Below are 15,667 nucleotides of genomic sequence, written 5' to 3' on the forward strand. Positions count from 1 at the left end.
ATAATAATTTATAATAATTTAGGACTAGTATACTAGACCTTGTTGGTTTCTGTGACTATTGTAATTATATTATCCCACTGCCTATAAGGATTTCAACTTCTTGTTTCTTAACAAGCAACAACTCTTAGTTCTTCCCTCCTTGAAAGAGTGCAGTATGGTGAATCTCTCACCTTTGTTCTTACAATGTCTTGTATTCACAGTCCAAAATGTCACATCAGGAAAGAAAGAATGAATGCTTAAATTTATTGCAGACAGTGACTAAGTCTGGTATTTTTGCAAGAATCTAAAGTATTTGTGACTAGATTGAATTTGTAAACTATGTAAAATGGAATCATTTCTATTTTGACTTAGAGTCAGTGCTATCCAAGAAAACTTGCACTGTCTTTCAACTTTTTCTCTAGTTAAAAATTTAAGAAGGGGACTGCTTGGAATCCTTTCAGCAGTAACTTAAGTTAGGGCACATCCAAAAAACAATCACTGAGATGCTGTTAAAAGCATATGAATAATAAAACAGATGCCTTAAGGAAAGCTTTACAGTCAGTTTCAGAATGGTGAACCCCAAACCAAGGCTAACACACTTATAAAATATAGTAGAAACCTACTTAATTTTGATCCCACTCATTTGGAATTTGTGACAAATCAGAAAGACTGTTCATAAGTTAAAAAAACAAAAATTCTTCCCCAGTTGATAAATGGTCAAAGGATATAAAAAGGCAGTTTTCAGATAAATCATTAGGATGTCTTTGAAGTACCACTTCATACCTATCAGTTAGGCTAATATAACAGAAAAGGAAAATGACAAATGTTGGAGAGGATATGGGAAAATTGGGACACTTAATATACTATTGGTGGAGCTCCATTCTGGAGAACTGTGCCCAAAGGGCTATTGTAAGCCCTCCCTCACTTAAATCTAGTTCATTTGCAAATGAGGGCATCACCTTCCTGAGGTCATGGTCCTCTCTGAGTACAAAGGACAAACCAAATAAAATTGTGCATACCCTTTGAACTAGCAAAAACACTAGAAGATCTATCCCAAAGAGATTAAAAAAAAGGAAAAGAACCTATATGTACAAAAACTTTTTACAGTCGCTCTTTTTGTAATGGCAAAAAAATTAGAAATTGAGAGATTACCCAGAAATTGTGAAATGGCTAAATAAGTTGGAGCAAATGATTATCATAGAATACAATTGTCCTATAAGAAATGATGAGCAGGATACTTTAAGAAATAATTTACAATGATCATCTATCTATGAATGACAGGATTTTCAGATAATGTAGAATTACCAATGATGAAAAATGCTATCCATCTCCAAAGAAAGAATTTATGGAATCAATGTGCATCAAAGCATACTTTTAAAAAATTTTATTTTTCTTGGGGGGGGGGGGGTTGGTCTATGTTCTGTTTCACCAGATAAATAATATTGAAATATATTTTATATAACTGCACATGTATAACCTATATCAAATTATTTGCCTTCTCCATGCCCTCATTGAGGTCCTCCTGGCAAGGGAAAGAAAGGAAAGAATTTGGAACTCAATTTTTTTAAATGAATGTCAAAAATTGCTTTTATATATAATTGGAAAAATATTTTTAAAAAGTCTAAAGGATCATAGATCTGTATTGATAAGGGACCTTAGAGATCACCTAAGCCCACTGCTTTTTAGTACAAATGTAGAAACTGAAGACTGTGATTTGCCTAAAGTCATGCAGGCAGTAAATGAATTTTTCCCCCCTCTATGAATTTTAAAGATTATAGTACTGAATTAAGAATATGTAGTCTAAAATCAGTAGACTTCATCAAGAATAGATGAAATTGAAAATTTCTCCCAGAAGTCATCACATCTCATTCTGACAATTATTGTGTAATTTAATACTTCAGTGTTCACAAACTCTTATTATAATAATGCATATTTTGTGGATGTTAATATTTTATAAATTTCCAATTTCTTTTATTGTTCCCATTTATTACTTTGTAATATTATATAGGATTACATTACTATGCAATGTTATATTCAAATATATACATATATGTAGTAAAACTCCTTTTACATTTTCTAAATTTTATTTTTACTTCAAATTAACTTTTTACTGAGAATGGGTGGGGAAAAAGAAAGACTTATAAACTGAAAAATTAGAAACATAACATGATGGGGTGATTGAAAACTAACTTTGCAACAAGTGTAAATAGTGAGCAACCTCTTATGTTAAGGAAAACTAGTCTGTGAGTCTATTAAGGATAAGTCACCCATGCCCCAGCTAGGATTTAGCCTTTCCAGAGACTGTTATTGTTGTTTGCCCTTTGTTCTTGAAGAAGACTGTGATATCAGGAGTTTTGATTTTCAAGGGAACTGGATTTGAGTGAGATAGGCTTTTGCAAAGGCATCAGCTTTTCTTTCTCCTCCAGAGTCATCAGAGACCAGTGACAAGACTGAGCTAGGAAAGTAATAAGGTAAAACCATTCACCTTGGCTTCAGTTTTTGGATATTTTATTTCCTGAAAATGCTTTTTCTTCCAAAATGATGAAAAAACATATGAAATGAGTTCTGTACACTGTGAGGAAAGATATAGGACTAAAAAATCCCTTTTGATACTTATTAGCTAAAGTTAGCTGGAGTTAGACTCTCTGACTCAGATTCTTTCTCAGTATAAAAAGAAGAAAAAAATTGTAGTACCAATGTCTTAAGACTGAGACCATGTATAGAAAATGCTCTGCCAATTTTAAATTGTGACATAAATGTTAGCTCTTCTAATCATATCTATGTTCCATTTAAGTATATGTGATTTTATCACTGTGAACATCCCTGTAAATTGTAGCCCTGTCATTGCTCAGTAGACATTCTTTAGAGGTTTTTATGATTGAAAAAGTCTTTGACCCATATGATCATAAGCTGATTATGAGCCTCTCCAAAGCTAGCTGGACTAGTATTTGAATGAAAGGTTTTTAATAATAGTAGTTGTGATTTTTGTTGTAGTTCAGTCATTCAGTCATGTCTGGCTCTTCATGGTCCATGGAGTTTTCTTGGCAAAGATACTGGAAAAGTTTGCCATTTCCTTCTCTTACAGAGTCCAGTCTATACCTTTGCTAGGGAATCAAAGGTTAAGTTACTTGCTGAGGGTCACACAGTTAAGAAGTTAGGTTGGATTTGAACTCAGGACTTCTTAACTTCATTTCCAGGGCTCTATCCACTGAACCACCAGATCCCTCTTAATTGTAATTAACATTATAATAAGTAATATATATATGTGTGTGTGTGTGTGTGTGTGTGTGTGTGTGTGTGTGTGTGTGTGTGTGTGTGTATGACAGCTAGGTGGTATAGTAAATTAAATATTAGGCTTAGAATCCAGTCTCAGACACTCCTTAGTTTGTGTAACCATCAGCAAGTCACTTTATCCCATTTCCCTCATTTTCCTTATCTGTAAAATGAGCTGGAGAAGGAAATAACAAACCATTCTTTACCAAGAAAACCTCAGATGAAGAGTCAGGGGATAGCTAGGTGGCACAGTGGATAGAGCAGCCCTGGAGTCAGGAGGACCTGAGTTCAAATTCAGTCTCAGACACTTAATAATTACCTAGCTGTGATTCTGGATAAGTCACTTAACCCCATTGCCTTGCAAAAAGCAAAAACAAAAAATGAAGAGTCAGACAGCACTGAAAGATGATTAAAACAACAACTACTACAATAGCATTTATGTAGGATTTTAAGATTTACAAAATGCTGAATATAAATTATTTTATTTGAGCTTTATAACAACCTGTGAGATAGGTACTGCTTTTCATGTTTATTTATTTATTTGTTTGTTTGTTTGTTTATTTTAGGTTTTTACAAGGCAAATGGGGCTAAGTGGTTTGCCCAAGGCCACACAACTAGGTAATTATTAAGTGTCTGAGGTCAAATTTGAACTCAGGTACTCCTAACTCCAGGGCCTGTGCTCTATCCATTGTACAACCTAGGCGCCCTATCCATGTTTTTCAGATGAAGAAACAGAGACCATGAGAGGTTTTAAGATTTGAGTCTGAGGTAAGATTTGAATTCTGATCTTTCTGACTGTAGACTTGGTACTCTATTCCATTGAGTTACCTCTCCTGATTAGTCTGTCAACTAGAACTTATATTTGTTTATGCCTTTGTGAACTGAGGTTCTTTCCACACCATCAGATTAGAATGTTCATAGAGGTAGGATGGGAGCAGCTAGGTGAGCGCTGCATCTGGTGTCAAGAAGACTTACTTTCCTGAGTTTAAATCTGACCTCAGACATTCACTAATTGTGTGATCCCAAACCAATCACTTAATCCTGCTTGCCTCAGTTTCCTCACTTGCAAAATGAGCTGGAGAAGAAAAAGGCAAGCTATGTTGTATCTCTGCCAAGAAAACCCCAAATGACATCATTAAGAGTCGGAAACAATTGAACAATAGCAACAATAAAGAGGTATGATGCCTACAATTAAGACAAAAACTTCAACAATTATGGTATGTTATCTTTTTGCAGTTGGTTTTAATTATATCCTTAATTATATCCTAATTATATCAAAATCTCATGAGATTTTAGTCTAGGTAGGTATTTCATTGACCACAACTGCCTCCAAATGACCAAAAGCCTCCAAATTGTATTTGTTTCCAAATGACCAAAAGCCTCCAATTGCTCTTCTTTCCTCAAATCTCTCCCTACTCCAATCCATTCTCCACACATTCTCCATAAGCTTCTCCCAACTCATCTCCTCAGTTCTTAGTACATTTCCTCTTAAGGTAACTTTTTTATAGTTTGTATATATACTTCATATGGCTAGATTGTATGGGCTGCCTTCCTTGGTTAGAACAGGATTATTCAAAGCACGGAATACATCACATGTGTCCCTTTGTTCCTGAGCTGAGAATCTTACTTGACACTGTTAATTGATCAGTTGACTCACAACTTTGCATTATGTTCACAGAGTCAAAGATTTGAATTTAGAAAGGACTTTTTAAGTCATCTCCTCCAACCCATTCAGGGCAATGGAGTTGGGGTGGCTTGTATGGGGTCACATACCTGGGTGATTGTTGGGTGTATGGGGCCGGATTTGGGCTTGGGGGCTCCTGGCTCCAGGGCCGGCACTCCATGCACTGCACCACTGGCCATACCTGCAATTATTATTATTATTATTTTATTTTAATTTTAATTTTTTTCTCTCCCCTTTAGTTCATTGCTCATGTGGGTCTATATTTTTTGGAGGGGAGGAGGTATCATGTTTACTTTTAACCAAGAATATTTTTAGTAATGTATAAAAAAAATTATTTGTACAAAATAAGAATAAATAAATAAATAAATGGGAAAAAAGATAAAGAAACTAAGAATCAAAAAAGTAAAGTCACTTGTCAGTGTCCCAAAGTGGGAAATAGAACACTGACAGGATTAGAACTCAGGTCCCTAAACTACAAATTCCATCATAGCTCGCATTTCACTGCCTCACATTGCCTTTTGACCCTTTATCTCTGCATCCCCATGGTCTACCATAGAGCCCAGCATGAAATAGTAAGTTAATAAATGTTTCTGGAATGAAAAAAAATCAATGAATTAAACCTGATAAAAAAGGGAATAGCACTGACTTTTTCCCATCAAGATTATTGGTATCTATGTATGTAACTATGTTTCAATAACAGAACACCCACATTGGACACCTTTCTGAGTCATCAACTCATTCCTCTTTGCAACAGCCTCCAGGACACTAGCTTTCAGTTAAGACATTCTTCCTGCTATCATAATATCAAAAGTTTAAAGATTAGAAAACAAAAGCCCAGAGAGGTTAAATTACAAGATCAGACAAGAAATCAATCATAGAATTTGATTTGAATAAAGCTCCATGATACCTCAATTTTTCAGAGAAGCCAACAGATATTATGGAAAGTTTAATGAATTTGATTTTAGTAGATCAGAATTCAAAGCCTGGCTCTTACATTATCCTTATCACATAATTATATGTTTAACTTCTATCAGCCTCAATTTCTACTTCTCTTAAATGGGGATGATGGTGGTGATGCTTGCAGTTATGAAGAAAAGTCTTTGGTAAAACTCAAAGCCTAGAAAAATATGGGCTATTATTATTAGTTAGCTGGTACTAATAATCTTTGGATTTTATTAGCAACTTTTTTTAACTGAAAGAGGATAATCAAAGCCTGCTCTTTATCAGTCCAGGTTGTGACCCAACTCTACAGAAACTTGATTATCAATGTGACAGAAAATTTTCAAAATGAGAGGAGAGGGGGACAAGACATCTCTTCAAAGTGTCAAAAAGGAAAACTCACAAGTTCAAGTTTATCTAAGTTCTGTGCTAGAGGAACAACTCCAAAAGTACATTTCCTAAAAACAAAGGAAAGGCCCTCCTCTAGAATACAAGGTTCATTTTATTTTTCTTGGCCATAATATTCATGGGTATGAAATAATTTTATGGAACAGAACTGGAAGGGACCTTAGAAAAACTCATAATCATTAGAAAAGATCATAGCGGTATAGTGGATAGAACAGTGGAGTCAAGAGGAAGGGAGTTTCCAATCCAGTGTCATACATTTGCCACTTAACTAGCTGTGTGACCTTGGGCAAGTCACTTAACCCTGACTGCCTTGCATCCAGGGCTATCTCCAGTTGTCCTGCTTCTTATCTGATTACTAGACCCAGATGGCTCTGGAAAAGAAAGTGAGACTGGTGACTTAGCACAGCATGTCCTCACTCAAATCCAATTCATGTGCTTGTCACGGCATCACCACCCTGATTTCATGGTCTTCTACAAGAATGAGGGACAAGGGTGGTTAGGTGGTGCAGTGGATAGAACACTGGCCTTGGAGTCAGGAGTACCTGAATTCAAATCCGGCCTCAGACACTTAATAGTTACCTAGGCTTGTGGCCTTGGGCAAGACACTTAACCCCATTGCCTTGCAAAAACTAAAAGAAAAAAAGAAAAAAAAAAGAATGAGGGACAAACATCAATGATATGTAGATCTGGGTTTGGAATCAGGAAGACCTGAATTCAGATTTGGCCTTAGATACTTACTAGTTGTATTACCCTAATCAAGTCACTTAACCTTTGCATGCCTATGTTTCCTTTTTGTTATGTTGTGTTGTTCAGTCATTTCTTACTCTTCCTGACCACATTTGGGGTTTTCTTGGGAAAGATTCTGGAGTAGTTTGCTATTTCCTTCTCCAGATTATTTGACACATGAGGAAACTGAGGCAAGAAGCATTAAGAAAGTGTGTTCTTTTAAACTTGAATTCAAGTTTTCCTAACTGCAGGTCTGACACTCTATCCACCATGCCACCTAGCTGCCCCTAGTTTCCAGTTGTAAAATCCAATAAGAATGGCACCTACTTAGTGCAGTTGTTGTGAGGATAAAATAAGCTAATGTGGGTATGATATAAATGCTTATTCCCTTCCCTCCCTTTCCTCCTAGGATCATAAATTTAGAGCATTAAAACTTTAATTAAGCTTCCATTGTTACCTCTACAGTCACCTTCTCCCCCCAAGGGTTTCTTCCAGGGACTTCATTTTGAGGAAGGACTAAAATAATTCTGCTTTTTTTCCCCTCTCCTGGCTCTTCCTCCAACTCACCAGACTACCAATATGCCTCCTCAAGAATCTTTCTCCTATCCTTTTCAGTTCCCTTTTACGCTTTGACTTCCCCTATTAAAGATGTAAACTCCTTGAGGGCAGGGCTGTCTTTCTTTTAATTTTTATTTTTATCCTAGCTCTTAGTTCAGTCCTTAGTTGTTGTGGTTCAGTCTTTCAGTCCAGTCTAATTCTTCATGACTGAGTGGACCACAGCACACTCATGCTATCATGAGGTTTTCTTGGCTAAGATGTTGGAGTGGTTTGCTAGTTCTCTCTCCACTTAGCCAACAGAGGTTAAGTGACTTGCCCAATCATAAGTGTTTGAAATTGAATTTGAATGCATGACTTCCTGACTCCAGATGAGCCACCTAGCTGCCTCTAAATACACACACACACACACACACACACACACACACACACACACACACACACACACATTTTTTTGTGTATATATATATATATATATACATAAATACTTTCTATATATGTATATTTATTTCCTATTCATATCTATCTATATATATCTCCTATTTACATATATATTATATATATCTTTTGCATATCTATATACATCTATATATCTTTTCTCTCTCCATTCCTTTCCTCTCTTCTCTTTCTTCTCTCCTCTGCTCCCCTCTTTTTTTTCTTTCATCTGTGTCTTTCTCTTTCACACAGACACACAGACACACAGACACACACACACACACACATATACACACACATATATAGAAACCACACAGTATCATAAATTTAGAACAGGAAGAGTTCTTAGATGCTAATACATCATTTTATAGAAAAATAAATTGAGACCCAAAGGGGTAAAGTGATTCCCTCACAATCAGACCAGTAGAAAAAGACAAATCTGGGATTCAAAACCAAGTCCTCTAATTCCAACTACACCATCCTTTCCATGCTTCAGACTGTCTCTCATATGTAATGAAACTGAAATAAATAGGAGAAAAATCTACCTTTTCAATAGAATAGTTCTGCCTAAGCATGGTTTCTATATTCCCATGATAGTAGAATTCTGGACAGAATTAGAAGAATTTCCCATAGCCACAAACAATGATACTCAGGTTTGTGTATCAAGCAGAACATATTTTTTATCATTTAAAATTTTCCAATTTTGTTGCATTCATCATTTTTTAAAAATGCATGCCACAAATAGAAATGGGCTGGAAATTTGAGAGCTGAAGATATCCAAAAAAAGTTTAACAACATGAGAGGGAGGAAGGGTACAAGGAAGGGAGAAATGCTTATCCCCCAGCAATGTACTGGAATTTCTAATGTATTTCTCTGCAACAGCTGTGTATTTGCAAAGTCTTGTCATATATTTTTTCTTATTCATTTTTGCATAAAATGCATTAAAATGATATTTGAAAGCTTCCTTCGTACTTTTCTTGAGTGATTCTTTTTAATGTAAAAGAGATGTGATTATATCTGGCAGATGACAGTATCCTTAACTTTGTCTTACTTAAATTCTGACTTCTAGATAACTTTTGACTCCATCCTCTCTCCCCAATACATTCTTAGTCCAGGTGCAATGTTGGGACAAAGTGAGGCTCCTGTTAGATACTGAACCAAAGAGGTTCTCAGCAAGGATATATAACAAGTATACAGTGCTACTTAGCTTCTCTGGATTAGGCTCCACTGTCTCCATTCAAAATAAGTTTGGTCAGTATATCATCAGGGTATGGCCACTTGTGTGGTCTCAGGTTCTTACCAGATAGCTAGATGGTACACAGAACAATAGATCAAAAATCAAAAGAACCTGAGTTCAAATCTGACTTTAGACTAGCTATGTAATCCTGAACACCTGTCATCTCCATGATCTATCTATCTCATCCTCTGCCCTTCCTTTTCTCAGATATGCAGATTACTCCACTCTGATAGCATAAAGGGAAGAGGAATTAAAAAGTGGGTGAAAGAGGAAAGTATAAAGTCTGGCTTGAAGCTTAACATCAAAAATTTTAAGATCTTATCAACTGGTCCCATCACCTCCTGGAAAATAGAGGGAGGAGAAATGAAAGTATTCAGATCTTATATTCTTGGGCCCAAAGATCACTGCAAACAGTCACTACAGTCATGAAATTAAAATATATTTGCCCCTTGGAAGGAAATCTAGGAATCCTTGGAGAGGAAATATGGGAAATCTAGACAACATGCTAAAAAGCAAAGATAACACCTTACTGACAAAGGTCTTTATGGTCAAAGCTATGGTTTTTCCAATAGCAATGAATAGCTATGAGAGGAAGGCTGAACACCATAGAATCCAAACTTTAGAATTGTGGTGTTGGAGATGGCTTTTGAGAGTTCCCTGGACAGCAAGAAGATCAAATAAGTCAATACTAAAAGAAATTAATTCTGATTATTCACTAGAAAGTAAAATAGTGAAGCTGAAGTTTACATGCTTTGACTACATAATAAGAAGACAGGATTCATAGGAAAAGATCTGATTTTGGGAAAGATTGAAAGAAAGACGAACAGATACATAAGATGCAATACAAAGAGGGATGGGTGCCACATAGGGATTATACCTATTATACCTATATTTTAAAAGCTAGAAAATACTTCTCTGGGACACATAGTCAATTTGTAATGCATCAAAGATGTTACAAAAAAGGCTTAATAACTCTGACAGAAACAAGAGGTATAGCTTTTTAAATGAGAAGAGGGGAAAAGCAAAGTCTTCCAACTTTGTTGGAGTGCATAAATATCCTGTCTCGGCTTTGCCAGAAGATTACTATTATAACCATCTCGCATTGTTAGCTTTGTTTGTTCAGTTGGCTCATTGTCACCTTAAGAAACACATGAGGGAGTATGGATTAATGGATAGACGATGGAATTTGGATTCAGAGGACCTCTATTCAAATTCCACGTCTAATGCTTTCTTCTTGGATAACCTTTGAATGGGTCACTGAGCTTCATTACCTTCATCTATCAAATGAGGGAGACCTGACTAGCTAATCTCTGATCAGGGTGATTCCTGAAGGAATGAATGATCTGGGTATGCCTGAAAAAATGAACAATAGAAAATATAAGATTAAGTGGGAAGAACATGGTTTTGACAAACCCTTGATGGCTGGGGAAGGTAGAAGAGAAAGGGGAACATCTAATGCCAATCAAGAAAATTCTAAAGCGTGGATTCAATGATGTTCAGCTTTCCTTATAGTCCTGCTCTCATAGTTATTCATTGCCACTGTAAAAACCGTAACTGACTATAATAACCTTTGGAAGCAAGGTGATGTCTTTGCTTTTCAGTATGTTGTCCAGATTTCCCATGTTTCCTTTCCAAGGAATCCCAGATCAGGATTATAGCTTGAGACCTGGAAGATACGTTACAAACTGTCCAATCGAACTCCCACATATTATAGTTGATAAAATTGAGGTCCAGAAATATAAAAGGACGGTCCAAAGTCACATAGGTAGTTAGGGCAAGAACTAGGACTTGAACCCAATTCCTCTTATTCCAGAACAATAATCTTTCCACTAAATCATGTTGCAATAGTCAGTGAAAGGTATGGGAGATTTTAAAGATAGAAAGAGAAACTCCTGAGTGAGGGACTCAGAGTGGGCATAGAAGAGAGTTTCAGTAGGACCAGGGATGGCACAAACCAGAGAGAATGTCAAAGGAAAACTCTGAAAAGGGAAAGACAGAGATGATTTTTCATTAAGTCATCTTCTAGCTAATTCCATTTATAACCAAAGCCAAAATTCAGAAGATGTAAAGTATGAGAACAGGGCTTGAAACTAAAGCATGTACTCTAAGGTTGCTATATTTTCCTATTACTTCATGAAATAAAATTTAAAAATAGGTTAAATAACAGTTTATTATTAACTGAGCCAAAACATGTGTAATTTAGGCCGAGATCTCCAGAAAACAGTCTGATCCTATCTTACTTCTCTGGGAGCCTCATGAGCCTTGTCTGAAAATGTAGGGGGGGAGAGGCAGTCATTAAAAAGATATTATCTCTAGAGCAAATTTTCTCCAGTTTGAACCTCTGAATGACAATATGGCTATTGTCTTTGCATTGTGTTTTCTATTTATCTAAAGCTCACTGGCTTGATTTGAGAGGGATAGCCAGAAGAGGCCACCCAATGAATCTTGTGTTTAATTGTTTGGGACCAAATGTGTTTGAAATTAAACAACAATGTAATTTCAAATGGAAACACCAAGAGATAATCGATCAATGTTCTTGATCCACTGCCCAGTCTTACACTGGCTCTTCCAGCAAAGAGGCAATGGAATTATAAAGTGAAAACAGACCCATGACCAATATTCACTCTGGAGCTAAGAGTGGTGGCACCCAAACAAAGAATACTTGAGCTCCATTTTCTTAATAACTTACTGATGAGAATAACTTTTTTCTTAATAAGAAAAATAAACAAAAATTTTAGCTTGGGAGTTCTCTAAAATAAGTGTTGAATAAAGATTTAAGCTTTCTCTTTTTTTTTTTGCCCCCTTAATCAATATATGGGAATCATTGAGCTAAAGTTTGATTTCATTCTTCACATGACACTGGCAACCAAGTGTAAAAGGTTTCTTTATAGTATATCTGAATTGTTATTTATTTTGACACAAATCACTAAGACACAGGAAGTTTCCAGTGCTGAACCATACTATTTATGTGACTTTGGAAGGGGAAATAGAAAAGAAAGAAATAATCAGTTATAGAGCACCTTCTTTATACCATACTGTGTTAAGTAATTACAATTATTAGCGCATTTAATCCCTACAACAACTCTGGGAGGTAAGTGCTATTATTCCCATTTTACCACTGAGAAAACTGAGACAAAGAGGGGCAGAGTGATTTACCCAGAATCACAGAGCTATTAAGTATCTTAAAGCGAATTTGAACTCAGATCTTTCTGTCTCTTGATCAAGAGTCAAGCTGCCTAGCTAAACGATAATGGACAAACCATTTGCCTTCCCTGGCCTTCAAATTCTTCATTTGTTAAACGGGGGGTTGGACCAGATATCCTTATAGTTGAATAATCTCTAAGGTACCTTCAAGGCAAATGGGGTTAAGTGGCTTGCCCAAGGCCACACAGCTAGGTAATTATTAAGTGTCTGAGACCAGATTTGAACCCAGGTACTCCTGACTCCAGGGCCGGTGCTTTATCCACTTCGCCACCTAGCCGCCCCGACTTTCACTTTCTGATCTTGATCTCCATAGACTTTGGTTTATCTAAGGATAATCATGGGGAAGATAATAAAACATACCCTTATTAAGTAACTTCCATGTGTAGGCCTTGTAAGTACTAAATAATATAAAGCCAAGAACAACCACAACAAAAATTAAACCTATCCTCATGGAGTTTATTATATTCTTTTGGAAGAAACATCCAATGAATAGATAAGTAATTTCTAGGTAATAATCTAAGAAGGAAGAAAAACTCAAGTAACTAAGGGTGGGGGGATCAGGAAAAGCTTGCAGCAGGAGGGAGACCTGAGCTGAGTTCTAAAGAAAACTAAGAATTTTAGGAATGCAGGTTAAGAGGGAGTCCTTGCCAATTATGGGGAACAGCAACCAGTCTGTGCATGAAGACCAGAGATGGGAGGCTGAGTTTTCTGAAAGTCAAATAGCTCAGTTTAGCTGGAACATAGGATAGGTGATGGGAAATGATACAGAAATCAATCTAGCCAGGCTGGCTGAAACTTGATTTGAGAAACTAACAAATGATTCTGCTTTAGAACTGTTCCATTTAAGTAAGGTGGTTTTTTTTTAAACTTAAGTTTATAAAAAAATAAAAAACATTTCATCCCTTTAAAAATGAAATAAGTCAAAGTCAGGAATTTTTTAAAAATGTAAATAGTACTTAAAGGTAGTGTTCCTATATTCATTTTTGTAAGATTTTGAGTTCAAAATTTTTCTCCTTCTCACCTTCCCTACCAAGACAATAAAGCAATCTGATACAGGCTATACAAGTACAATCATGTTAACCATATTTCCACATTAGTCATGTTGTGAAAGAACAAATTGAACAAAAGAAAAACAAACAAACAAACAAAAAACAAAGAAAATGAAACAAGAGCAGGTAGGTGTCAGAGTGAATTAGAGCACCCGCCCTGGAGTCAGGAGGACCTGAGGTCAAATCCTGCCTCAGATTCTTAACACTTTCTAACTCTGTAACCTTACACTTAATTCTATTGCCTGGCAAGCAACAAGAAAGTGAAAATAATATGCTTCAATCTCCATTCATATTCTATTAGTTCTTTCTCTGGATGCGAATGGCATTTTTCATCTTGAGTGTTTCTTAGAGAAGAGCTAAGTAATTCACAGTTGATCTCTATAAAAATATTGATATTTCTGTGTACAATGTTCTCCTGTTTCTGCTCTCTTCACTCTATCAGTTCATGTAAGTCTTTCTAGTTTTTTCTGACATAAACTTGCTCATCATTTCTTATAGAATAATAGAATTCTGTTACATTCATATATCACAGTTTGTTTAGCCATTCCCCAATGGATAGGCCTTCCTTCATTTTCAATTCTTTGCCAAAAGAAAAGAATTATCATGAATATTTTTGCCAAGTCAGGAATTTTTGACTGTTACTTTTGCCAAATACTCTTATCCATCTCCTTTCCTTGCCTCAGGCACTCTCCCTCTAGAAGGGGAATAGAAGGCAAGTTCATTTGCAGCATGAGTCAGATAAATTGTACTGGATAAAATCTGATCTAATATCTTTCACCATTGCTTGTTCTATATTGGTATGTACTGGGTAGGGGTGAATACAAGTAAACAAATCATAAACTCCCACCTACACAAACACCTGGATACAGAGCCTATGTTGATAACACTAAGAAAAGAGGCACAGTGCAAAAACTATTTTTCCAGCTTTTCCTGTTTCCTCCTATGATACTAAAAAGAATGGAATCAATCAAAAAAGAAATCCAGGAAGAGAGATGAGAAATTTGAAGAGGAATAGATAGGTCAATTTTACCTTGGGGAATCTGGAAATTCAATTCAATAAACATTCATTGAGCACTTAATACATGCAAGGAACCCTGTTAGGTGCTAGGAATAATTTATTTTTAAATGAAAGCAATTCCTGTGTTCAAGGAGATTAAGATTCTGTGAGGGGGAGGGGGAAGGGTACATTTAAGTAAAAAATAATCTGAGGAGGGAGAGAATACTAATAAATATCTAGTTTAAATTGGCTCTTTCTGGTTAAAGAGAAAGTGAAATTATAATGAAATAAATATTATACTCTAAACATTTCCACAAGGATTTGTGAAAATCTAAATTAGGCTCCATGGATTTCAATCTCCATCAAGGCTTTGGCAAAAACAACTCTCTTTCAAATCAAACACAAGGGAAGGAAAGAATGAACCTCAAGCTCTTAGCCTGATCCCTCTTTGTAACATTCAAAGGACCTGACCAGAGGGTAAAGAACCTGCTGGTTTTTCTATTTTCACAAAACCCAGAGAACTTGTGTTTGTTGGGTTGGCTTTAGAAAGTGTTAGTTCTCCTTTATAATTCCAATGTCTCTTAACTGAGAAGGATTTTGTGGATGTGGCACTAACAGGACATTTGTTTTGGAGGGGTTAGTTCAGGTTACAGTTTTCTCTTTCAGTAAAATAAAATTTTAAGTTCTCTTAGATTTTGCCAAGTTTTGTAAAATATTTTCTTTTCTATTTGATTTTCCAAGGTAATTTAATGTAAATACAATGTTTTTCTAATTATAGGGTGTGTAATGCAAACATTATAACATTTTGTCTTTTTTTTTCTGAATAGGTTTTCCTATCTCTCCCACACTGGAAGTGCTATAAGAAATCACTCAGTTCCATTCCATTGTTAACCAGCTAGAAACTTTAATGTCTTTCATTTTCAGCCTTGCCTACTTTGCTCCTCCTTAGGCAGGATGGCGCACCTTCCTGCTTTCCAGGGTTGGATTTTGTGAGTTAGCCTTTATTGCTTTTGTTCACTCATGTTGAACTCTTTGTGATGGACTCTACGGACCATCACATACCAAGTCCTTCTGACTTGAGAGGCTCAACTTCCAATGTCATATCTTTCAGTATTTCAATACTGTTCATGGGGCTTTCTTGGCAACCTTGGTGAGGTTGGCCATTTCCTTTTTCCAGTAGA

Source organism: Macrotis lagotis, chromosome 8 (assembly GCF_037893015.1).
Source record: "Macrotis lagotis isolate mMagLag1 chromosome 8, bilby.v1.9.chrom.fasta, whole genome shotgun sequence".
In the NCBI taxonomy this organism is placed as follows: domain Eukaryota; kingdom Metazoa; phylum Chordata; class Mammalia; order Peramelemorphia; family Peramelidae; genus Macrotis; species Macrotis lagotis.